The sequence below is a fragment of the Bos indicus x Bos taurus genome, chromosome 12 (assembly GCF_003369695.1).
Source record: "Bos indicus x Bos taurus breed Angus x Brahman F1 hybrid chromosome 12, Bos_hybrid_MaternalHap_v2.0, whole genome shotgun sequence".
Lineage (NCBI taxonomy): Eukaryota > Metazoa > Chordata > Mammalia > Artiodactyla > Bovidae > Bos > Bos indicus x Bos taurus.
Genome location: NC_040087.1, coordinates 81,479,332 through 81,507,121, shown reverse-complemented (window position 1 = coordinate 81,507,121; position 27,790 = coordinate 81,479,332).

Here is a 27,790-nt window from a genome sequence, read left to right as displayed (position 1 = left end):
TTAACTTTTTTCACTGGTGACAGCCAAGGGTGTCCTCAGAGAAATGACAAAAATTGCAGTAAAGTATTGGAAAGAGGCATAGTCAAAGCTCGACGACCCTGAAGAATTAATTCTCCTGATTTAGAAAGAGCATCAAGTCTTCTGCATATTTAAGGATTGGAAAAATTCAGTCTCCTCTCAGGTAGGTGCTGAAACCTCCGTGTTGCAAATGAGGAAAACTGAGGTCCACTGAGATTAAATCCTTTGGTCCAAATGACATAACTCATAAATGGTTGAGGTGAAATTAGAATTTATGGGTCTGTCTGACTCCAAAGTGAATCCTCTAATTCAGGGGTCAGCCAGTGTTTTATGTAAAGGGGCCAGTTGTAAATATTTTAGGTTTTATAGGCTGTGAGGAAAAAATGGGAATATCATATAGGTGCTCACGTACGATATACTGCCTCTGTGAAAAAGCTTGTGTGTGCAGCATGAAGAAATCATGTGCATAAACAAATGGTGTCGTGCATCCTAATAAGCCTTCATACACAAAAATGGTGCATTTGACCCAGGATCTGTAGGTAGCCAACATCTGCTCTGAACTAAACTCTGGTGTTCCAGTTATTTGGGGGAGGGAGGTCTCTTTTCTAAGTTAGTTCTAAGCTATTGGATAAGTGGAAGGTTTTAACTTAATGGCTGCCTTAGAAAATTTGATGACATGCCACTGAATAAAACCCCCTTTAGTGCCTCTTGTTTAGGGAAGTGCAGGAAGAGGGGGACATTTTCATCTTAGGTAATATGGGGAGACTTAAGAGCTCAGAACACCAAGTTAGCTAAATAGAGGATGAGAGTTAAAACTGGAAAAGAAAAGCTAGATCACGTGATAACCTTTCATTCTCTAAAAATGGAAGTTTTGTAGTCCTTGTCTGTATAAGTCTTTGGTGTATGTTTTGACTCTATGAACAGTTGTTGCTTAGTTGCTGTGTTTCTATGAACAGTGTGTGTGTGTGTTAGTCGCTCAGTCGTGCCTGACTCTTTGTGACCCCATGGACTGCAGCCCACCGGGCTCCTCTGTCCATGAGATTTTCCAGGCAAGGATACTGGTGTGGGTTGCCATTTCCTTCTCCATCATATGACTAAAGATGACATGAAATGATCCATAGATTTTCAAAATAAGCCATTAGGGAGGATTAGTTTTCTTAAAAAAAAAAAGTTAATGTGGGTGCATGCTAAGTTGCTTCAGTCATTTCAGACTGTTTGCAACCCTATGAACTGTAGCCCACCAAATTCCTCTGTCCATGGGATTTTCCAAGCAAGAATACTAGAGTGGATTGGCACGCCTTCCTCCAGGGGATATCCCCCACCCTGGGATTGAACCTGCATCCCTTACATCCCCTGCTTTGGCAGACAGATTCTTTATCACTAATGCTACCTGGGAAGCCCCAAACTATTATAATTCTGAGAAGAAATGCAATGTATGTTTCCCTTCCTTTTCTTTTCTTGAATTTATATATTCTTCTCTTCTTAATGTAAATACTACTTTTATTATTCCATTTTTCTTGCAGAGTTGTCTTGCTACATATATATTATCTTCCAACCTAAGTTCAAACTGAAACAGTTCCTTGAAACAGTTCTTGTCTCATATTTGACATATCCTTCTGCCACACAGAGTACCGACCATATGGAAGGCCTTCAATAATTGATTCTTTTTTTTTGCTTATTGAAAGGAGAAAAGAAAGACAAAATGGCCAAAAGTGAGTGTCTTATCAGGTGATACAAAGTAAGAACACATTGTACGTCAGACCAATTGGATGCTTCTTATTGCTGCTGTTACAAATTGTCACAAACTTAGTGGCTGCAAAAATACAACCCCACTGTCTTCAGTGCTGGAGGAAGACGTCTCAGTGAGCTAAAATCAAGGTGTCCGCAGAGCTGTGCTCCTTCAGGAGGCTGAAAGAGAAGAATCAGTCTTTTTTTTTTTTTGCTTTTTCCAGCTTCAAGGCTGCCCACACCCCTTCGCTCGTGGCCCCTTCCCATCCGTCTGACCTCTGCTTCTCTGGCCACATCTCTGACTTTCATCTCCTGTTCTCTCCTCTAAGGGCCTCTGTGATGACGTTGGGACCACCTAGGTAATGCAGGGTTACTTCCTCATCTCGAGACCCTTCACTTAAGCACATCTGCAAAGTCTCCTTCGCCTGGAAGGTACCACGCCCCCAGGTTCGGATGAGGACATCCTTGCGGGAGCAACCTTCTGTCTGCCACAGCAGTGACGATGAGCACTGGAGAGGGGCAGGGAGAAGACCATTCTTAATAACCCTATGTTCCTCTAGAGAAGTATGTAGTCCCTTCCAGTCTGGCAAAGTCTGGTTCGTAAGCAGTCCTGGAAATTTTCAAGAGAAACAACTGGAAGCATTTCCAAGGTGTCTCCGCCATTCCCTTGCCGAGCGTATCTGAAGTGACAGCCACACCGACATCATCTGAGTCTGAGAGTTTATCAGCATGCTGGCGCTCTCCTCGTCTCTTTTAGCCAAGTAATTTGTACCATTCAAAATGGAGCTATTGTTAAGGAAATGATTTAAAGATGATTCAGATGTTGATGGTATTTAGCACCTACTGAAGGGATTTGTTGAATTTTCTTTGCAATGTTGCATGGAAATATGTAAAAGCTCTCTTTTCAAAGGACCATAAAGACGGTCCCGGACATGATGGTTTGACTTGGGATTCTTTGACTTTCCTATAGTGTGGAAGCCATACACATGCATTAACAACCGTACTTCAAATTTTGAACTTTGATTTTCTCCCCAGCTGAAGTTTAAGGCTCTTGGTGATGCTGGGGAGAGGTGGCAAGGCACACGATTACAAGGGCAAACAACTGATACACCAACCACCATTCTGGATCCTGACGACTCTGCGGCTTCTCACTTTCAGTCCAGTGTTCAATGGGCTTCCCAGGTGGCTTGGTGGTGAAGAATCCACCTGCCAAGGCGGTAGACCCAGGGGATGTGGGTTTGATCCTTGGGTCAGGAAGATCCCCTGCAGAAGGAAATGGCAACCCACTCCAGTATTCTTGCCTGGGAAATCCCATGGACAGAGGAGCTGGGTATTCTATAGTCCACGGGGTCACAAAAGAGTGGGACTTGACTAAGAGACTGAGTGCGCGCGCACACACACACACACACACACACACACACACACACACACACTGTTCAATACTTTACACAAGATATTCAACACTTTGTTATAAAATAGCCATCGTCTTAGATGATTTTGCCTAACTATAGGCTAATGTAAATGTTCTGAACATGTCTAACATAGACTGGGCTTAGCTATGACTTTTGTGAGGTTAGGTGTATTCAATGCATTTTTGACTTAAGATATTTTCAACTAACAGTGGATTTATCGAGATGTAACCCCATCATAAGTGAAAGAAGATCTGTATGTAAAAATGCCCCATGTTATTACGGCTGTAGAACCCAACTTTGCAGATGCTGTTTTTGCCCTTGTAATTGTTCACACTGCACAGTCAGTTTGACAGACATTAGGTCTTTCAGAATTTCAGGGGGAAGGCCAGATAAGGATTTTCTCACCATGAAAAGCAACCATCAGATGGAACTAACCTAGTCTGTACCAGGGGACAGGAAAGCAGACAGAATGATGCTCCTTGCACAGGGTCCTCTAGATGAAGGGGGAGCAAAGTGACGAGCTGCACTCCAATTCTGAAGGGTCCCCAGGGGAAATTGCAGGGACTCTGTGGTCAGTAACCATCCCTACTGGTGTTCATCTGAAAAGATGTGTAAGCAGGTCCTTACCACCCTGAGGGTATCAAAGACAGTAAAGAGCCTAGAGTTCTGTATTGTAATGTAGAAACTGCTTCTCTGCATCGTGCTGGCTGGACTGAGGTTAGTCTGGAGGTGGGAGCTTCATCTCACGGCTGAATCTAACAGCCAGACTGGCTCCCCAAATAGGTTATCACAATATCTTGTGGCTCTGTCTTTGGCTGCAGAAAGTGTGAATAATGGGTTTCTATTTTCAAAAGCATCAGGCTTCAGTTATTTCCATGTGTGGTTAATCTCTGGCAGTGATACCTATGCTGATGAGTAATTTCCCAAATTTCAAATCCCTTCATAGAAGGATATTTCTCAACTGAAATGCCAGGAAGCAGGACTTAAGTTAGACTTAAGAGCTGGCTGATGGGAAGGTTTATTAAATACTGAAACCCAGGAGATGGCAAAGTCTTTACTGAAGGTCTTTAATAACGGTTTAGGTGTTGTCTTGCCTGAAGGCAGAGAGGATATTTATAATGTGTTCAATTTGCATATGATGGATTTCAGGAGATCTTTGAGAGAAAATCCTTAAGATACTCTTTGGGAAAAATAGGAAATGTGTGGACCTAAAGTATTGAAGCTCTGTGCGCCATCTCTTTCAATAGCTGGTCGTAATTTAGAGATGAACTACTCCACAACTCTTGTGGCTTAAAGAAACTGTGAGGGGAAAAAAGTTCATTTTAGACCTTTCTGTGAGCTTTGGGGGCAGGAGGAAAAGGGGACGACAGAGTATGAGATGGCTGGATGGTATCACTGACTCGATGGACGTGAGTCTGAGTGAACTCCGGGAGATGGTGATGGACAGGGAGGCCTGGCGTGCTGCAATTCATGGGGTCGCAAAGAGTCGGACATGACTGAGCGACTGAACTGAACTGAACTGATGAGCTTTTGAGTTACGAAGTATTAAATCTACAGCTGAGAAAGACAGAAATTCATAAATTTCTCAAGGGCTCCACTCTATAGTAAGTCTTGGTTATGAAGTTCATCCTAGCTTAATGTTAACCCAGGGAATCCCAGGCTGATAAACGTTTTCTTAATCTGTACAGAGATTCGAACTTTTGGCTTGTGGAAAAGTTGAGGTCTGCACAAGAAGAATACAGTCTCAAGCTTTTCCCCCATATTGGAAAGGACGTGCATGACTACCTAGTCATTCCTACCTAGGAATGTCAGGCCAACAGCAAGAAGCAAGGTGAATTTTTTTTTTAATTGGAGGAAAATTGTTTTGCAATGTTATGTTAGTTTCTGCTGTACAACAACATGAATCAGCTATCAGTTCAGTTCAGTTCAGTCGCTCAGTCGTGTCTGACTCTTTGCATCCCAACGGACGGCAGGCTTCCCAATCCATCACCAACTCCCAAAGCTTGCTCAAACTCATGTCCATCAAGTTGGTGATGCCATCCAACCGTTTTATCCTCTGTCATCCCCTTCTCCTTCTGCCTTCAATCTTTCCCAGCATCAGGGTCTTTTCCAATGAGTCAGTTCTTTGCATTAGGTGGCCAAAATATTAGAGTTTCAGCATCAGTCCTTCCAATTAATATTCAGCAGTGATTTCCTTTAGGATTGACTGATTGGATCTCCTTGCAGTCCAAGGGACTCTCAAGAGTCTTCTCCAACACCAGAGTTCAAAAGCATCAATTCTTTGGTGCTCAGGTTTTTTTGTGTCCAGTTCTCACATCCATACATGACTACTGGAAAAACCATAGCCTTGACTAGATGGACCTTCATTGCAAAGTAATGTCTCTGCTTTTTATGCTGTCTAGGTTGGTCATAGCTTTTCTTCCAAGGAGCAATCGACTTTTAATTTCATGGCTGCAGTCACCATCTGCAGTGATTTTGGAGCCCCCCAAAATAAAGTCTATCAGTGTTTCCACTATTTTCCCATCTATTTGCCATGAAGTGATAGGACTGGATGCCATGACCTTAGTTTTTTGAACATTGAGTTTTAAATGTTGAATGCTGAGTTTTAAATGAATCATTTATCTGTATCTATATCTAGCCCTCCATCTTGATTGGGGGGTTTTGCTCGTGGTCCAGTGGCTAAGACTCTGTGCTCCCAATGCAGGGGCCCCAGGTTCTACCCCAAGTTCTATCAGGGAACTAGAACCTTCATGCCACAACAAAGGTTGAAGATCCTGTGTGTGGCAACTAAGACCTGGCCCAGTCAAAGAAATAAAAAAAATAAATAGCTTTTAAAAGAAGAAACATGGTGATTGAACTTTAACTATATTGGCTTATTAAGTATTATCCGAGAAGAAGGGAACAGACTCTCTGAAAGGAAAGGGTATCCATCGGTGACTGTCTCTCTGTAACTGGACGGTTGCTCGGGCCCAGGAGCTTCCTTCCTTCCACGCCTGTCTGGGCCTTTCCTTTATTTGTGCTACTGGAATCTCTGCTTATCTTCAAGGACTTTACCCGCCAGGTCAGCAGAGATCCTTGGACATGTGTGTGCCTCCTTCTTGAGTAGAGCGCGTGCTTCAAGTCACGTGCCAGTTCCCCTTCTTGTTAATGACATGAGTCAAACCAAAGAAACCACACTGATATTTGTGGATTGCACAAAGCTGAGAGTAGCTCCTACAGTGGATGGCAGTGTCCGGAGGCTAGCAGATGTGTAAACAGGTAAAAATATAGACCAGAAAGAGAAAGAAAAGGATAATGGCATTAAGTGTAATGTCTTATGATTCAACTTTTAAGCATCGGTTAACTAATACAGAAGTTACAGCTTATAGAGAAGGAAATGGGTCCTATCTAATAAAGGCCTCCCCTTAAAAGAAGCTGATGGATTTCTCAGTGGTTTGCAATAGTAGGTGATCACTGAACATTTGCGCAAAGATTAAAGATCAGGTGTAAACCACAGGTTTCCTAAGACTCTTCAGCATTCTTTTTTTTTTTTTTTTTTCCCTCTCCAGTGATAATCTTATTGCATTTAACCAGAGTTTCTCAGTTGGCTTGGTCTTCCTTGAACCTACTGTGCTTTTGTCTTCTTCCATCTTAGAGACACAGTGGTCACGTGGCCTTAGCTCTCTTTCTCTCTACTTCCCTGATTATTAAATAACGTACTAGCCCAGCTCAATCCTTCAGTCCTGTCCCATTGCTCTACCCTTGGAAGACACTTTTTCCCTGAGGAAAACTTTCCAGGGGTAATTCTATTATAATCTGATTATTCATGATTTTCTTCAATATGCACACAATTCTATATTCACTTTAAACATGTGTGTTTGTGCTCAGTTGCTCAATTGTGTCCACCTCTGTGACTCCATGGACTGTAGCCCGCCAGGGTTCTCTGTCCATGGCATTTTCCAAGCAAGAATACTGGCGTGGGTTACCATTTCCTTCTCCTGGGAACTTCCCATCCCAAGAATTGAACCTGTGTCTCTTATATTTCCTGCATTGGCAGGAGGATTCTTTACCACTGACCCATCTGGGAAGCTCCACTTTAAAAATAGATGATGCTAATAATTGCATTTAGTTTCTGAATTGTACTTCAGTATTCTGTGCTTGTTGATGAGCAGCTTTGTATTGACTTCCTATGATACGCTAGATTTTGTGAGGACTGCAATGCAAAATGGTTATCTTTTGAGGAATATAAAATTAGCAGTATAGTTAATGTTAACCATTTAACTTCCTCAAATTTTATTAATTCGTACATTATTAATAAATTAAGTTCTGTGAAGTACCACAGTACTGGGGAGAGGAGGGAAAAGGGTTCTAAATCAAATCCTATGTTGAATCCAATATTCTGATATTTGATTCTCTGACCTAGTTTCTAGGAAAGTAGCCTCCAGTGGGAGCCATCTTTGCGAATAACAAAACTCGCTGCAAATGTGCTAATTATAAAGGCATGTGTTGGTTTGTACAAATAATATATGGCAATCATTGTAGCCTTGGTTTGTAGACTGTTCCTGGTGGGCTCATAAATAAACAGAGTGCATTATACACGAGCTCTGTCCTACAGGCTCAGAGTCTGTATCACTCAGTCAACAACATTTAGACATGAAGAAATATTGACAACAGGAAGGGATCGTCTAGATATTTTCTAGGTTACTACCAGGAATCTACAGATGATCCGGGAACTTGGGCTCCTTTTTAAGAAGCATCACTTGAAATATGAGGAAGAAAATCATGACTGTATACATGTAAGCTTGTGTAAAAAGCAAAGAAGAAAGTGGAGAAAAATGAGAAGTGGTTTAGCATCACATAAAACCTGGGTGACGAAGATTCCCTGGAGGAGGGAATGGCAACCCACTCCAGTATTCTTGCCTGGAAAATCTCATGGACAGAGGAGCCTGGCGGGGTACAGTCCAGGGGGTCACAAAAGAGTCAGACACGACTGAGCAGCCAAACAACAACATCCACAAAACCCAAAGATCCTCTGGATGGATCATGGTAGATCTTGGAGTCCAGCCTATCCCACGGCTTTAATGCTCCGTCTGGACTGAATCTGGAGTGCCAGGTCTGTGCCAAACCCTCCAGGACTTACTAAGAATGAAGATTTGTGCCAACCACTCTGGGTGTAGAGTTAAAGGGGTATAGAGACTACAGCTAGCGATGGCCAGTCAAGCACCCATCACAGGTGCTACAAGATGCATGAGCGCAGAGGACTCAACCGAGAGCTGGACTGTACACCCCAACCTACAGAGCTCGCAGGGAGGGGCCCACAGGGAAGACGGTGAGGGATGTGGAAGGTGAATCAGAGGAGCAGAGGAGTGCAGCAGGCAATGTCAGAGAAGGGGTGCCCCCGACAGGGCAAGAGCCCACGAAATAACCCAGATGGGAGCAAAAGCATGAATGTGCGGGGATCTGCACGGCGTATATGAATGGTGACATGGGCGGAATCAGGGTCACGTGACAAACCTGTGAATATGTCAGATGGCAAAGTTGGGGCCGGGGGAGGGGCGCTCAGGGAAGGAGGCAGGTGGAACTAATACTGCTAGTGACTGGCCTGCAAGAGGGAGCAGCTCTGTGGGTTACCCAGCTGGGAGACACAACCCACAGCACTCGGACCCACCGTCCCAGAGACGTAAACTCGGCACCGAGACCACACATGTCATCTGTTTGCGTGTTTGTTTGCAGCGAAGTAGGGGTTTATTCGCAGGGCACCAAGCCGTGGCCTGGGAGTCAAGTCTCAGATTCACCGCCTCCTGGTCTCTTTGTTTTTAATTTGTATACAATTTTTAAAGGTTATTTTCCATGTACAGTTATTACAAAATCTGGGCCATATTATCCATGTTGTGTTACGCACTATGCTCTTGAGCCCATCTTATACCCAATGGCTTGTGCCTCCCCTCCCCCACGCTATGTTACAGCCCCACCCCCACCATTGCCGCCAGTTCTCTGTATCTGTGAGTCAGTTTCTTTTATGTTGTGTTACATAGTTTGCATTTTTAGAGTCCATATATAAATAATATCATACTGTGTCTTTCTCTGTCTTATTTTGCTTAGCACAATGCCCTCTAGTTCTGTCTATGTTGGTGCAAATGGCAAAATCTCCTTCTTTTTTATGAGTACTGTTTCATTATATATATGTGAGTAGTATTTCATTATATATACGTCTGGGATTCAGCTGGTAAAGAATCCACCTGCAATGCATGAGACCCCCAGTTCATTTCCTGGGTCAGGAAGATCCCCTGGAGAAAGGATAAGCTACCCACTCCAGTGTTCTTGGGCTTCCCTGGTGGCTCAGCTGGTAAAGATTCTGCCTGCAACGTGGGAGACCTGGGTTCAATCCCTAGGTTGGGAAGATCCCCTGGAGAAGGGAATATACATCATCTCCAGAGCTGTCTCTGCATGCTAACTTAGTGTCTGACACACAGAGCTCCAAAAGGAATTCTCAGTGAAAAGGAAGAGAGCATGTCCGTAAAGAGGCAGAGGCTTAGCCAGCGTCAGACGCTCTCAGAGCTTCAAATAAAGAGAGCACGTGCAAAGCATCCAGGGGGTTGCACAGCAGAGGCTTGGCGAATGGCGTGGCTGTGTTAAAAGCATGTCAGTAGCCTGGATAGATTGAGGAAGGCAAACTGGAGGCAAGACATTTAGGAGCCTTCTCTGCTGGGGTGTTGGAAGAGCATATGATCAGGAGAAGGGGTTCTGATGTTTGAAAGTGAGAGCAAGGCTTCTGAAGAGCTTAAAGATCTCTGCAAAGACAGGGATATTGATGGAAACTGTACAGCAGGCCTTTTAAGGCGGAGCTGGGTTCCAGGGGGCCTGGGCTGGGAGCCCGGGCTGGGAGCCCGTGCCTCACACAGATCTGGGCCTGGCGGCTGGCCTGGCCTTACCTCCGGCCCTTCTCTGAGGCTTCCTCGGAGACCAGTCACAAAAGCCTATGTCCTGAGGGCCTCTCCTTTCTCTTCCTTTGGCTGTGACACAGGATGGGAAAGTCAATAATATTCACTTTTTCCTTTTTCTTTGTCTATACATAGACCTGGGTTTCCCAGGTGGTGCTAATGGTAAATAATGTGTCTGACAATGCAGAAGACATAAGAGATATGGATTTGATCCCTAGGTTGGGAAGATGCCCTGCAGAAGGGATAGGCTACCCACTCCAGTGTTCTTGCCTGGAGAATCCCATGAACAGAGGAGCCTGGCAGGCTACAGTCCATGGGGTCACAAAGAGTCAGACATGACGGAAGTGACTTAGCATGCGCACACACACATAACTAACATTTGAAAGACTTCATATTCTCTCTAGCGTGGCTTTTCACCCATCATCCTTATTTGTCCTAAGATTTTTTGCCCCAACGTCTTTTGTGCTTTGTCTGAATTCAAGATGATTAATTGAAACTGTTTCCTCTGAGCATGTCTACTGGACTAGTCTGGAGCCCTGCCTAATAACCTCAACTGCCTTGCAGAATTATCTGATCACAGAGTCTAGGGGAACCGTGGTTGGTTGGGCGAAGATCTTAACCTCCTGCCCAAGTGTTCCCAGGCTGGCCCTGACAAGTAGTTGAAACACTCCTGGTGATGAGAAGCACATGTCTTCAGATGGCAACTCATCTTGTTTTCAGATGACTCGAGTCCCTAGAAAGTTCTTCCCTTCTATTGGACTAAGATCAACCTCTATAATTTTCACAAGGTGGTTTGATTTCTGGAGCAACGGGGAGAATTTAATCCTCCAATCTGACAACTCTAAGTATTTGGAGACTGTGAGCATGTTAGTCTAAATCTCTGCTTTCTTAGGCTAAGCCTCAATGCTAAGTCTCAGTGCCTCCACTTTAGGTTTTTCCAACTCTTCCTCAAATGTCAAGTTTCCTGCCTTTCACTGTCTTGGCTGTGCTTCTCTTGAAGCCCTGGACACTGTTATAACTTCCTGAAAAGTGTGGGCATTGGCGATGGAACAAAGCCCTCCAGGTGGTGGTTGACCAACCACACCCAGAACGATCATCTGCATTTTCTGTAATTGATGAAGATCTCTAGCAACCTCACTCGTCAGGTGTCCTTTCCCCTGGAGGCTCCTCTCGCCAACCACGGCTTACCCTGATCTTGTTGTCACAATCGATTTCTTCATTCAACACAAATGTACTGACGTTCTCTAAGTATTCTGACGCACAGAGTGCATGCCAAGTCGCTTCAGTTGTGTCTGACTCTTTTGCGACCCTTTGGGCTGTAGCCCGCCAGGCTCCTCTGTCCATGGGGATTCTCCAGGCAAGAATACTGGAGTGGGTTGCCGTGCCCTCCTCCGGGGGAACCTTCCAAACCCAGGGACTGAACCTGGGTCTCTTACACTGCAGGCAGCCTCATTACCACTGAGCCACCAGGAAAGCCCCACTACAAGGAGAGCTGAATAACTGCAGAGACCACATGGCTGAAAACACTGGCTCTGGTCCTGAAGGATAAGCATTCTCATCCCTGATCCAGAAAAATAAGAGAGGACTGAGGCGAAGAGGCCATTCAGAGGAAACCAGGCTGATGGAGGTGACCTGTGATCTTAGAGCCAGCTGTGTAGACACCTGGGGGAAGAACAGTTGAGGAAGAAAGAAAAAGCAAAGCCAAGCAAACAGCTGAGAGGAGGGAAGTGAGAGGAGGCGGGTCACGCCGGTGTCGTCGGGTCGTCACCAGGATGCTACGGTGAGGCAGGCGCAGCTTGTGAGCAGAGAATGAGGCCCTTCGGGGGCTCGGCCCAAAGGCAGGAGGTCGGGGCTAGGCTGGAGGCTCCTGCAGCAGGGATCTGGGGCTCAGGCCAGGGGCCAGCATGGCGGAAGGGGAGACATGGCCAGATTGTGGATCCTATTTAGAGTAGAGTCAGCATGGCTTTTCTGATGACCTGAACATGGGTGAGGCAGAGAAGAATGGGTGATAATACTATTAAAAAAAACTGTCCTAGGAAATAACCTTAAACTGACAGAAAGGGGCAAGTGTAGTTCAAGGGACGCTGCTCACATTTTACCCTGTTAGCTTCACGTCTCCTCCTCCTCTTGGTATGGGTCTATAGTGTAATATTCATAAACGATATCATTTGTGTCCTGAATCCCTGGAGCATAAGTTGCTTTTGTACGGCTCTTTACTCCTAAATACATCAGTATATTTTCTAAGACTAGGGATATTCTCATAAATCAAAGAATTAATCTAACTTTTCCTGGTGGGGCCCACTGTACCACGTACTTGCCAATCACTTGAGATGAAGGATGCATTGAGAAGTAGAAGTTACTCTTAGATGGCAGGAGGAAGCCAGTGGTTTAATTTTTTTTTAACTTTTTATTTTATATTGGGGTATGACTGAATAACAGTATTGTGATAGTTTCAGGTGGACAGCAAAAGGACTCAATTTATTTTATATTGGGGTATAACTGATTAACAATATTATGATAGTTTCAGGTGGACAGCAAAGGGACTCAATCATGCATATAATGTATCCCTTCTCCCCCATACCCCCTCCCATCCAGGCTGCCACCTAACACTGAGCAGGGATCTTTGTGCTCTACAGTAGGTCCTTGTTGGTTGTCCAACTTAAATATAGCAGTGTGTACATGTTCATTTCAGACTCTCTAATTAGCCCTTTGGGGGGTTTAACTTTTGATGTGTGAGATTTGAATCATCTATTCCCACACTCAAGAAAATGTAAAATAGTTAACTGGACAAGAGTTCTGGGATTGTGGGAAAATCTAGACTGACCTAGGGATGTTTTAAGGGACTGAGATCTGAGATAGTTTACCAAACAATTCATTATGTCAGATTTTCTTCAGTTTGCTGCGTGTCCTAACTTTCAGATTATTACATTTGACGATAATGCACGTTACCTCTCAAGTATGTTGGTATTTATTATTGATTTTTACTTTTGGTATCTGTTGTGTACTTATTTTGGAAGAATTATGCAATCTAAGGGATCTTTCTATCTTTAAGATTTCTACTTTTTGAATAATGCACGTCAATTAAAGCATTCGTAAAGGTGACAATAAGATCACAAAGTGATCAAAAATGCTAAATTATTTGAAAAATCTTTGAAGGAGAGAAGAAGATATGCCTTAAATGTGACATTATTAGTGACACCTGGCAAATAGGCACTCTGTCAGCCCCTGGGACTGCTTCAGTCTTCTCTAAGTAGTACGTAACTAACCTCAAAATTAGAAGGCTTCCTGTTACTGCATTCCACTAGACCACGCAGAACTTGGTGTCCTAAAACTTTCAGTTGAACAGCTGGGAAAAGTGAGGCAGGCTTGTTGAGTTGGTTAATCCATTTCAGAGGACATAAAAGAATTTTATCATTGATTATGGAGAATAAAGACCAGGGGGTAAGATTCAATACATACACACTTACAACCAATTACTTTTAGGTTTTAATTTAATTTGGTTTGTTGATTGAAGCCAAACTTTGTCCCAAACTAACGGACAGATTCTCCACTTGCGAAACTTTTAATTACTTAGGAGTTCTCTCAGAAGAGAAGCAAGCTCATGTTTTGCCTCTCATCATAATCCTTGGATAAAGGCAGGCAGGATCCTTTTGAGAGATGAAGCTTTTGAAGGAAAATGCATATGTAATTGGTTGTGTGGTTTGGAAGAGGAGGAAAGAGATTTGAAATTGGTGGGCCTCATTTAAGGTTTAAAATATAAGTTTTAATCAAGCACAGATCTTAAAGTATAAGGGTCACTGCCAGCGATTCGTTGTAAGGTAATTTAGACTGTATTTCAAGTGTGTTACATTATCTCTCAAGTTCCTTGCTTTAGCCAGATTTAATGTAACAATGCAGGGGAAAGTATCAATTGAAACATGATACATACTGCAAAGATGTTCTTTTCTTTGAATAAAAATTGAAAGGACATGCTGACCTATCCTGATTTTAATTGCCTGTTTTCCCACTGAAATAAATAGAATACTTTCCTAAAGTAATTATTTTATATAATGAGTTATTATCTCCAGAGCAGAAACTGACTCATCTTTTGTGAATCAACTAAGATACAATCATTTCCTTTCTCGAGTCCACAATGCCATACACACAGGATGACCTGTTCATAGTAAAGTTAGTGTCATTTCAAGATTTATCTTTAAATAGTTGATTCACAAGGCTTAGGACATCATCTGGTCAGTAGATTTCATTTAATAAACATGCATGGACGACTTGCATTTCCACATCCCATGCTTGATGAGGATGAGAGCTTTGCCTAAAGTGAATTCTGCAGTCCAGAGCAGAGGGTCTCAACTGGGGGTGATTGTTCAGGGTTGGGGGCATTTGGTGCTGTCTGTAGACATTTTTGATTGTCAGGACTAGGGTAAGTGTCTAGTGAGTAACAACCAGGGCAACTATGAAAGGTCTCGTAATGGGCTGGACTATCTCCCACCACAAAGGATTAACAAGTGCAAAATGAAACCGGTGCAAAGATTGAGAAATCCTGGTCTAGACGAGGCAAAACATGAACAGTCACAGCTCAGGAAGCACCAACATGGACCTACTGCTTCTAACATGCCTTCACAGCTTAGAGGAGGCGGCATTTGATCCTGGCAATGGTGGATTCAATCCCTGGGTCACGACGATCCCCTGGAGAAGGGAACGGCTACCCACTCCAGTATTCTTGTCTGGAGAATTCCTTGGACAGAAGAGCCTGGTAGGCTGGAGTCCGTGGGGTTGCAAAGAGTTGGACACGACTGAGCCACTAACACACACATAGTGGGTACAGGTGTGGTTATAATTAAGACTTCCTGAACAAAGTATCTTCTTAGTCTAGCTTACATGCCAAATAGAAACTCACTTGACAAATGAAGAGAGCTGGGTTTTCTAGTGGAGGAAACTCCCTATGCAGTCACAAAATCAGGAGACTAGGGAGGTGATTAGGTCATGAGAATATGAATGGGAATCAAGTTCTTATAAAAGAGACCCCAGAGAAGTCTCCCTGCCCACAGGTGTGTGAGGACACGTGGAGAAGACAGGCATCTATGGACAAGGAAGCAGGTTCTCACCAGACACTGAGTCTGCCAGCACGTTGGTCCCAGACTTCCAGTCTCCAGAACTGTAGGCGGCTTGTAAACAAGCGTCTCAGTCCACGGTGTCCTGTGGTAGCAGCCCGAATAGACTAAGGCAGTTGGAGTCCACTTAGAAAGTCTTCTCATTCGTGACAAAGATGCTGTGCTAAAGATGACAGACGTCAGCTTGCTTAGAGCCCATGGAGCTGGGCGATGTAGAGGTCACTGGTCATCTCCAAGAGGGCATTTCTGAGGGTGGTGGGGGTGGGGGGGATGACAGTGGGGTAAGAAGAGTCTAGGGAGAGTGGAGATGTGAGGGGTGAGTGTGCTGCACTCTATACGGATACGTACCTGAAAATGGAGAGAGAGCTAGAGGGGAAATAGCAATGCTTAAAGCTGGAATTGTGTGATGAGGTGACCCAGTGGTTAAGGGGATGGACTCTTAATCCATTGTGCCATGCACGCGTAGCTTTGAATCCCATCCTCATCTGTTTGCTGAGTTCAGCTGGACATGCATTTGAGCAAACTCCAGGAGATAGTGGGGGACAGAGAAGCCTGGTGGGCTCCCGTCCATGGGGTGGCAAAGAAGTGGCACAACTTAGCGACAGAACAACAACAAGGCTGGAATTGATGTGGGTAGGCTTATCTGCTCCGTGGGCAAGGCCAGCGGTGCTATCTCCTCCTCCTCTTTTCATAGTTGACATTGCTATTTTTGAGATTAGAATTGTTAATTAAGGCTGGATTGAACCATCTACCTCTGCTAGACATAATACGGAGAGCCTGAAAGGATGTAGGCTTGATTGAAAACATTCAACATTTCAGCTTCGATGCAACAAAAGGAACATTCCTTTTGGATTAGATGAACCTCGGGTGGGAAAGCGGTTCATCCTCAGAGACAAGCGTTTGAGAAGTATGGGTGCGGTTTGTTTTTCGTAGATGGATGGAAGGGGACAAAGACAGAAGCTGTGAATCGCGCAGCAGGAGGCAAGATGGAGGGGACTTTTTCTTAAAAGTTGTTGCTGGTTTTAACAACAGAATGGACAGAATGAAAAGCAGGAACCCAGCCCAGAGAGAAACTTCCTGCTTGGCCGGTGGAAAGCTTTTAATTATAAATGTTTGTTTGGATGTGGGAATACTCTGATCAGAGTTTCTGCTGAAGCATCTTTATCTAAAATGAGAGAAATGGTTGCAGAGAGGGTCTTTCAACAGGAGCCACGCTCAGCTGTCCAAAAGAATCCTATGGCTTTCTGTAATACAATGATTTGTTATCCATCCTGTGATGTTATGCTTATTTTGTTCATTACAACTCTGTTAAAGTTCTTCCACTGACTTCCTAGATTCTAGATACGCAGTACCATGTTCTTTCCCCAGTAATGCTTCAGACTTAACAGCAGCCATGGAGGTGCTGGGTACATAACAGCTGGCCAAAAATGGTTTGAAACTGAGCTGAAATATACACACTGGAATCCAGAATAAAAAGAAGGAAGAAGCCATACCAGATATGATAAAATGAATGCACACATCTGGTATTTTTACTGGCTTAATTTAATTAAAAGCCTATAAAGCAAGCATCTATGGACTGTTTCAAATCTACTGTCATTAAAAGCTTCCAGAACATCGGTGTTCATTTATCGGGTGCCTTTTAAATACTCCGAAGGAAGTAAATCCAGGCTTTAGGAGTGGACTCCACAACAACAGATCTAAAGAGTAACTCCTGCCTTGTACACAGGCTCTCCTTGGCTGGTTCATCTGTAGCATGGGCAAAGCACACCCTGCTTCCCAGGCATGATGCAAAGTGTGAGTCAAGTGAGTACCTGTGCTCTTTCTAGAAGGAGGGATCAGGTTGCTTATTTTGTAAAGTATTCCAGAAAACGCTCTTCAGAGTGTTTACGTCTTGATACAGCAGAGCAGCGGTCCCCAAGCTTTCTGACACAGGGACCTATTTTGTGGAAGGCAGTTTTTCCGTGGGCCAAGGAATGGGAGTGGCTTGGGGCCGATTTAGTGCATCGCCTTTATTCTGGCCATTTTATTTCTTTTATTATTACATCAGCTCCACTTCAGACCATCAGGCATTAGATCCTGGAAGCTGCGAAGCCCTGCTAAAGGGACCGTGGAGATTCATCACCCTCCTCAGTTGGAAAATAACTGTTTCCAAAGGTCACTTATGGTAATATGCTAAAGATGGCTATTTAGATATATTTAATATAATGACTTTATTATATTTGGTTCTCTTTAGAATTAGGTCAAATCATTTGAAATTATATTTATAGGTCAAAAAGGTGAGTATTGGCACCTTCATCTGGTTCAAACAAACAGAGCTACCTTCATCTAAAAAATACATTTCAAATTGTCACCTAAAAATAGAAATATTGGGCTTGTGTATATCCTGCTGTGAGCCATTGGCCTGAATAGCATGCTTTCAACAAGGAGGTAGGTATTTTTCCTATTACTTTGAAAGGCTTGACTGAAACAATGTTAAAGTATTGTGTAATCCCTCCCTAAACTGGGAACTGAAGGCAAGACTTTTTTTTTGAGTCAAAGTTAGATCAGATGAAACATATTTTAAAATACACAAGCAAGGTTACAGGCTCTGTTTAGTAAAGCTCATCAAAACCTACACTGAAGTTTATTCGGAAGTTAGAAATGGCTTTTAGACTGCCTGTTTAGAAAAACCTCAAAAAAGCCTTATTTTAGGAGACACTGACTCCTTTGAGAAGTACTATTATCTTTTCTTCATTAAATAGAACAAATCAAGTTCCAAATGCCATATTGAAGCTACTCTGTTTTTGTTGTCTATTTTATTACAAGAAGAAAAGAGTCTGAGTCTTTCTCTTTGCCTTTTGAGTGTTTTATGGAGGAAGTCAGGCATTATTTTGTTTATAATTAAAGACCATGTACTAAAGCACAATTTGAATAAGCAACTTTAATTAATCAAGGAACAAACCCCACAACGTTCTATGCCCATGTTTCAGTTTCTAAGAATGAGAGAAAAGGGCTTTCTCCTTCCCTCCTCCTCTGAGGTTAGAAGCAGGTCAGGTCAGTAATTGGAGCTGGCTAGTCATCAGCTGGTTTGACCTGCTAGGCTAGAATTTTCTTTACTACGGTAAAGTGTAATCAGAAAACCAGATGTATCTCCATCCTGAGAGGGAAGCATAATGAAAAGCAGGCAGTTCATTTATTTTTTTCCAAGCCTTTCAGATCTTCATTCAGCCATTTGGGGCTTGACTTTGCTGTGGACTGGACTACAGTGGGAGGCTTTATTTTATTGCATCACAAGTCCGGAGATGGAGAAATTGAAATTCAAATGCTTGCGATGTCTCAGATCTTCCGGTTCCCTCAAACGTTGATAGCTGTTATGTGCTTTTTGCCTGAAAACAAGTGAGATTTCCAATAAGACTGTGAGGCTGCAGTGATATGCTTGGTCTGATAAGGGCATTTCCCAAGATCCCTATAGATGATGTCTCAGTGATTGGGGATGGGAAATCCCGCCCTTCTGAGCAAGTGAGGTGGGGTCAGATACAGTTTGAACAAGCATATTCAGTAGAACTCTTGTTTTCATGACAAACTACCTCATTCTATATTCGTCTCCGTACATGGATTTATCCTAGTTTTATCCTAAAGTTTTCCACGTACTTCCCAATGTCATTCCTCATTAAAATCCATCTGTGTATCCTAGTTTTCATAAAAGAGGTCATCTAAGAGTTAATTTTTTAAATCAGTTTTTCATAGACACTGTCTTGTACATCATGCCATTGGGATTTTTTTTTTTTACATAAACAGGTTTGGACTATTTTCCAAACATTAGCTATTCAAAAGCTTTCCCTCAGAGAATGAGAAGACTATTTATTGGAAGCATAAATGAAGAAAGAAAAGACTTCAATTTATGAAGCCATTAGTCTTGAGGGAGACGTTTTAAAGACTGCAATTAAGGAGAACGCCTCACCACAAACTGCTGGAGAGACACTCCCTTCGACTTCTGAAGGGCTTCGTCACACGGGGTGAAAGGGTCAGTCCCAGGTTTTACCTCGAAGTCGTTTCCAACGAAGCTGGGTCAGAAAACGATCTGAAGAAATCAAGATGCCTAAGTAGCCTCCACACATGAGTCAAAACTGGAATGTGGCCTAGGATACAGAAGAGGAATCTGGGGTTCTTTAGTTTCTGATTGTGATTTAGTGGAGGTGTTGAAGGAAGGAAGTGAAGCCTGGTGGAACTCATTCTTTCATGTGGCTTGGAGATGGTTTAAAGAATTGGTTTGGAGCAGGGAGGGAGAGGGTAGGAGCGATCAAGCAAGAGATCTGGAGAAGTAGTGGCCGAAGCGTGTATCCTCCACGTGGTCTCACTCAGATGTCACAGATACTCAGTTATTGGAACACAGGAAGCGCCGTGGATGAGTCTGTTTATAGATCAAGGAGATAGCCACTTATGGCTTCCCTGGTGGCTCAGTGGTAAAGAATCTGGCTGCCAACGCAGGAGATGAGGGTTCGGTCCCTGGGTCGGGAAGATCCCCTGGAGAAGGGAATGGCAACCCCCTCCAGTATTCTTACCTGGAGAATCCCATGGACCAAGGAGCCTGGCAGGCTACAGTCTATGGGGTCACCAAGAATGGGACACGGCCGAGCAACTAAACAACAACAACAATGGCAAAGATATCCACTTAGTTATCGGAATACGGAACCGCTGCTGCTGCTGCTGAGTCGTTCCAGTCGTGTCCCACTCTGTGCGACCCCATAGACGGCAGCCCACCAGGCTCCCCCGTCCCTGGGATTCTCCAGGCAAGAACACTGGAGTGGGTTGTCATTGCCTTCTCCAATGCATGAAAGTGAAAAGTGAAAGAGAAGTCGCTCAGTCGTGTCCGACTCCTAGCCACCCCATGGACTGCAGCCTACCAGGCTCCTCCATCCATGGGATTTTCCAGGCAAGAGTACTGGAACCACAGTGCACGAGTATTATCTGTGAGACAGGAGGCTCTTTAACTCTCCGGCTCAGTCTTTCTTCTGTATCAGGAGTGGACCTGGCATAAGACTTTGAAAGGTGGGGGGGGGGGGGGGAGTGGTGAGGGCACCCCAGCCATTTTGTTTTCTTGAGCATATATTTCTTTTTTTGAAGTATAGTTGACTTACAATGTTATATTAGTTTCAGGTGTACAGGGAAGTGATTCAGTTACACATATATTTTTTCATATTCTTTTCCATGATGGGTTATTACAATGTATTGAATACAGTTCCCGTGCTGCACAGTAGGTGCTTGTATACCTAGTCCATATATACTGGGGTGTGGCTGTTGAACAGATTCCCTTCTCTGGTTTGTCAAACGTGCCTTAAGGAAATAAAGCACAAGGAAATAGTAAAACAGCAGTGAAAAAAACCAAAACATTGAGATGAGCGCCCGAGTATGAGTCTCACTTTCCATCCATCTTTTCTAGGCTCTTCCCCAGTGATGAGTCGTGGCTTTTCTTGGGTTGGCCCTGGGAAGGATGATCATCACATGACGTGTGTCTCCAACCAGTTGAGCAACCGTGTCCTTCTTCACGGAGGGTCCTCCGCCTCCTCTTTCTCAACGTGAGCTCCTACCATTTCCTACTTCTCTGCATCTTTCTCATCCCATCAAAAAGATGCCTGTTGGGGGCACCATTCTGTCTAGGGCCTGCTTCCTAAGACAGCTGTTAAGACCTGAAACTGATTCCAGCTGATGTGATACAAGTCAGATCCCTGGTTCAAATCTAACCCTAAAAAACTCAGAGAGGACTTCTGAAGCCTCTGTCAAAAAAGGGGTGAAAAGCGCGCTGCGGTTCAGTCCTGCAGACGTCTGACTTGAGCCACTATAACGTCAGTTCCACATAGAATTAAATGCTTTTACATACCTGTGGACACATCTCCCTTCTTAATGTTCTCTTTTATCCCATTAACTATTTTATTCCCATTAACGAAAGCCCATTTTTTACAAGCACATGAAAAGCATGAGTAAGTCATATAAAAATTTTAACCTAAAAATGAGTATTCCATTTAATATAGAACTGAGGCCTCAAAAGATGGCAGATGTATAATTAGATATTAAAAACCGAGAAAATACCCTCTGCCTCTTAGAGAAACACAAGCTGCTGAATCATGTTGGGTTAAACCTCAGCAGGTCTATCAGATTTGCCTGTTTAAAAATGTTTCAAGGGGACTTCCCTGGTGGGCCGGGGGTGGAGAAATCTCCTGCCAGTGCAGGGCATGAGGTTGGATCCCTGGTCCAGGAAGTCCCCACGTGTCTCCGGGCAACTAAGCCCGATTGCCACAACCACTGAGCCCGCACGCCCCAAGAAAGACCCAGCACAGCTGAAAGAAAATGATTTAAAAAAGGAAATGTTTCACGTATCTTAAAGCTGAATATTCTTATCTTTACTGCAAATACATGGTGATTTCAGAGTCCGTAAACTCATTCTTGTTTGTTATTAATTCTGTATCAGTGTGTAGTTTTAAAACCAGTAGTATCTTTGGGAAATGAGTATTAGAAATGGAAAGGATGACCAAGTAAGGTATAAAGATAGAGGGAAAACCCACAATTCAATATTATGATAGTATGTGACTGAATCTTAATTTCATGAGAATTAAAGCTTATGAAAAGACATTTTAATATCTTACCCACAGGAAAAACTGACACAGTTCTTTGTCGTAATACTTATGTTTAGTAACTAAAAGAATAAACCTTTGAGCAAAGTACATAAATGTAAAATTCTCATTTTAAATCCCGTATATGGAAGAGCAAAGACAAGTCACAGTCAAATTAGAGTACTGTTTCCTTTTAGGGGAGTGGATTTGGAAGTTGCTTTTTCTAACTGGGAATGTAGATTTTTTTACTTTCATTTTCCCTCCAGAATGGTACTGGGGAATTGTTTTGACTTCACTTACGAATCAACATAAATGCTGATGAGTCAGAAGAAATAATGCTTGTCTCATTAGCATTTGAATACAATTATTTTTAATAAAGTTATATAATCTTATATCTATAATTACATATTATATAATTTAGTGTTCTTAAAATAGAAGGGGGTATCATCACTGTCAAAAGAGAAGGTATACCCAAACTAAATGATAATTGGTTCCAATGTATACAAAATAAGCAGGGAAAGCTAAAAGAAAATCATTGTAAATAAACTGAAGAAGGCATTGTTGCCTACTTAAATAATTGTTTAGGAACTTTGAGGAAACAAACTGATCCTATTGAAGTTCTCCTTAGAAAGTAAAGTGAAATCCACTCAGTCGTGTCTGACTCTTTGTGACCCCACTGATTACACAGTCCATGGAATTTCCAGGCCAGAATACTGGAGTGGGTAGCCTTTCCCTTCTCTAGGGGATCTTCCCAACCTAGGGATCGAATCCAGGTCCCCCTCATTGCAAGCGGATTCTTTACCAGCTGAGTCACAAGGGAAGCCCTCTCCTTAGAAAGAAGACACTACAGCTTTATTACTTAGCTGTTGTATGTTTTTTAGCTGTTACTACCTCACTGAGTCAGGTGACATAACATTTTTAATCATATTCCAACTACTCTCTGTTTCCATCCTCGCATTCCCATCATCACCCACTCCTCAGGATGGTCTCCGAGGAACCCACACGAGGGAGAGTTTGGGAAGGGCTGACTCAGGTAACACTGCTGCTGCCAGAGTTCTGATCTCGGGTCGGGTCTAGGGAACCCCGGGGAAGGGCAGGCTGGCTATTTGTTACTGAAGCAACAAGCTGATGAGTTTACTCTACCAACCTCAGTGTGCGATGTAGCTTAACAAATCACCAATGGGAAAGCCTGTGTAAATATCATTGACTGGGTTGTCACATGTTTGCACTAGGATTTACTGAAGCACAGATTTGGAAAGCATGACCTGGATTTGTAATAAATCTTGGGTTTATAAGAGTGGGTAAGACCAATATTTTTAATCTATCTCTTTTTGGCACAGAGCTACTACTCAGTTCAATATTGAATCCTATTTTAATGTTTCAAGGTGTCAACGTTTGGTTTTGCTGAGCAGGTAGGTATATGGAAATTATCCAAGAGAAGTGAGGATACAAATGAATGAGTTGAAAATAGTCAATATATCATGCATGTCTTTGTGGGTAGAATCTGAAGTTTTTCAAACAAAACCTCAAAACTCATCCATGCAAATAAGTACTGTCCTTCAAATACCTTCCTTAAAATTTAGAATTTGTCTAATGATATTACTCACATCTTCTCTGGGAATTGCTTTCAGAGTCAGTTTATGAGCCGGATAACAATCCATCTATTTCTTCACGGATGGCACCTATTTCAACCAGAGCAGCATTCCACAGCTCGATTACTCACCCTCCTCACCACACTTGGCTCTGAATAGTCATTGTCTTCTTTTTTTCTCCTTCCAGAAATAAAGTGTGAAAATTGTCCACCGTTGACAATATTCCAAAAAAAAAAAAAAAAAAATGACTTAGGAAAAGATTCAGAAGAAATTCCAAATATGGAAATACTTCTGAATGATGACAGCATCAGGGTCATGATCCTGCCATGAAGTCACAAGCAGCCTACAGGCCAGGAGCGGGGGAGAGGCTCCCAAACACTCAGAGGGGAGCACTCCGGAGGGGTGCCGGGTCCCACTGCCATCTAAACCAGTACATGGCCAGCCGTCAGACCCCAGCTCAGGAGTGCAGGGTGAGCGACCCCAACATTGATGCCATGATTGGAGACGGCCCAGCCCCTCAACTGGTATGAACAAGACGTGTGCTGGCAGAAACTGGTTTGAGCTGCTAGTTCAGCCTGTAACACTACCTAATGTTGAAGTGCTAGCCTAGACCCCCCTCCATGGAACTCTCCAGAAGGCCATCCAGCAGGGAGATGATCTCCAACTTTCCCTTCCGAATATTAGCTCTGCCCAAAGTATCCAAAATGGAGGGGACAACACAGGGTTTTTTTTTTTTTTTTAATCGCTTAGTCGCTAAATCATGTCTCACTCTCTTGTGACCCCATGGACTATAGCCTGCCAGGATCCTCTGTCTATGGGATTTTCCAGGCAAGAACACTGTAGTGGGTAGCCATTCCCTTCTCTAGGAGATCTTCCCAGACCAGAGATTGAACCCCTGTCTTCTGCATTAAAAGCAGGCAGGTTCTTTATCACTGAGCCACGTAAAAAGCCCCAGCATGGGCTTATCTTTAGTCATTAGATTTAGGATCAAGTCCTGTATCTAACTATCTAACTATCCAACTCTGTGGGCTTGAATAAGTCACTTACCTGCCTGAGCCCTAGGGCCTTAATCCATGATACCACCAGATAGTCCAGAATTTTCCACTCTTATGATGCAGTGTTATACTCTCTGTATGATTGAGTACTTAAGGGTTCTTCATATCATTTATTTCAAAAGCTCACCTAAGGAGGGGAAAAGACAAACTCTTAAACACAGCATCTCACACATCATTTACCTAAACAGTAAATATGTAGAATATGAGATGAACCTAGATTAGAAAAACAAAATTAGAGCAAGTTTACTGCTGATATGTTGTGGGAGCAATTTTAAATTTCATAGCTTGCTTTCATTTCCTTTCTAAATAAAGGGATTTTGAGATAGAAATTTAGGTTATTGTTGTTGTTCGGTCACTCAGTCATGTCCCACTCTTTGTGACCCCATGGACCACAGCATGCCAGGCCTCTCTGTCCTTCACCATCTCCTGGAGCTTGCTCAAGCTCATGCCCATCGAGTCAGTGATGCCATCCAACCATCTCATCCTCTGTCGTCCCCTTCTCCTCCTGCCTTCTATCTTTCCCAGCATCAGGGTCTTTTCCAATGAGTTGGCTCTTCGTATCAGTATTGGAGCTTCAGCTTCAGCATCAGTCCTTCCAATGAACATTCAGGTTTAATTCCTTTAGGATTGACTGCTTTGATCTCCTTGCAGTCCAAGGGACTCTCAAGAGTCTTCTCCAACACATAGTTGGAGACAAAATTTGATTCCTAAAAGCTCACAGTCTAAATGGGTTACAGGCACACCTCACGTATGGATACTCGGGGCAGAAAAGCTTTCTCTTCAAAGTTTCAATCTTAAGCCTTTTATGGAGTTCGCGTTGTCGGCGGCCACACGTCATGTAGACGGGGGCTTCCTTTCTGAAATATGCCTGGACTGCGCAGCCTGACATGCTTGTAAACCAAATACAGGAACGGCGCTGCAGAAATAATGACTTCATGCCCGGCATCCGCGTCCTATTTCCACTGTTTAACCCCACACACATTGTTCTCATTTCCACTCTTCACGAGACATTTGTTCTTTTCACTGTTCTGTGCTTTAAGTGGATGAGGTTCATCTGGTTTGCTGATGTTATGAAATATGGAATTCGCATATTAATGGTCCTAAAGTCATATGGGAATACTTTGCACCGTGTCTTTGCCACGACGTGGCACTACCTGGTACCGTGCAGAGTGAGTTAACATGATATTAAATTACTGCTTTTGGTGTCACTTGCGTTTCTTATTTTCAGAGGACCTTTGTCCTCCTGTGGGTGAAATGCAACCACTCATGGTCATCCTTGGCGAGCTTATGCAGAGTTTGACCTTTTACATAAAACTATGTGGATCAGCGTATTTGAGGCTTCAGAGGAGGGATGTTGAAAAGGGGTATCGGAGGATGTTAAATTATTTCGTTTGATCAATCTAGTCAAACCCACTGATATATTTTCACAGGAAATTATCTGAGCCTTTTCAAATAGTGTCGGGGGACTTTTCTAGCATATTAACTTTGCCTAAGATAATGTGGGTCAGGGACCCTCTAAGTGAAAGCAAGCAGCTTATCTTGGTTAAATTATTGTAACCAACTGTAACCTAGTATCCTTAAAGATAACCACACCTTCATCTAAAAGCTAAATGGTAATTGCCCTTATCTTTCTTATTAAAATCTTAGCACTTAGTAAAACATGCAGAGGCCAGGGCACCAGTTCTTAAACGTGAGTGTGCACCCACGCCCATGCAGGGCTGACCGAGACACACCAGCGTGTCCTGCCCTGGAGCTTGATTCCGTGGAAGGGGGTTGGGACCAAGGCTTTCCATTTCTAACAAGTTCCCAGGTGGTGCTGGTGCTGTAGACTGGGGATCGCACCTGAAAGCTCCTGGGAGAACACGGAAGGGAGAAGGAGAAACAGAAGGGAGAAGGAGAAACGGAAGGGAGAAGGAGAAACGGAAGGGAGAAGGAGAAACAGAAGGGAGAAGGAGAAACGGAAGGGAGAAGGAGAAACGGAAGGGCAGGCTGATCATAGCTCCGAGATGTCATTTCTACACGCTTTTTCTTCAAGACTTTCTTTTTTTTTTTAATGTGGACCATTTTTAGTCTTTTTTATTGAATTTGTTGCAATACTGCTTCTGTTTCATGTTTTGGTTTTTGGCCAGGAGGCATGTGGGAATCTTAGCTTTCCAACCAGGGATCGAACCTGCACCCCTGCCTTGGAGGGCAAACTCTTAACCGCTGGATTGCCAGGGAAGCCCCTCATTTCTACTCTTGATGTAACTTAAAATACAACTGACAATTAAAAAATGCCAGAACCTGGACTCAAATCCAAATCAGAACTTGAGGATACAGATCTGAAAGCTAAATAATCCCTTGAGAATAGAATCTCCCTTCTATTTCCTTCCCAGTCATTCATACTCATGGTCCTGAGCAGAGCATCCTCCTGAACCACAAGCTCTTAGAAGTGGAAAAAACAGAGCCCCTGTCTTAGCAAACCTAATCAGAGCCAACAGCTGCTTCAGAGGAAAGAATACAGCTTGGGATCCACACACAAGGCTTTGAACCTTGACTCCTGTGCTGAATTTCTTAAGTCTTCTGGCCTTAAGGGACAAAACACACCCACTTTCCCTTAGAACAGGAGGGAATAACGTTCTCCCTTAAATGTTTAGCTGCTGTGTCAAGATCTAACTAAGCCAAGTGTGGGTGTGCAAAAGGACCGCTGTGGCTTCCTTGGTTGCTCAGATGGTGAAGAATCTGCTTGCAATGCAGGACACCCAGGTTCGATCCCTGGGTAGGGGAAGATACCCTGGAGAAGGGAATGGCAACCCACTCTAATGTTCTTGCCTGGAAAATCTCGTGGGCTGAGAAGGCTGGCTGTCTACAGTCCACAGGGTTCTGAAGAGTTGGACATGACTAAGCAACCAATATTTCACTTCAAAGCAATCTGTGGGACTTCTGAGCCTGCAGAATGGAGCTATAAACTAGATTAAATTCATTTCCATCTATGGAGTACAGTGTTTCTATTGAACAACTGAGTCTGATGGACTGAATCTCAGATGGATATGTTGTTAGTGTCCCTTGAAGAGAAGAATGGATGCAGGGACATCACCAGATGGTCAATACTGAAATCAGATTGGTTATATTCTTTGCAGCCAAAGATGGAGAAGCTCTATACAGTCAGCACAAACAAGACCAGGAGCTGACTGTGGCTCAGATCATGAACTCCTTATTGCCAAATTCAGACTTAAATTGAAGGAAGTAGGGAAAATCACTAGACCATTCAGGTATGACCTAAATCAAATCCTTTGTGACTATACAGTGAAAGTGACAAATAGATTCAAGGGATTATATCTGATAGACAGAGTGCCTAAAGAACTATAGACAGAGGTGAGTGCCATTGTAC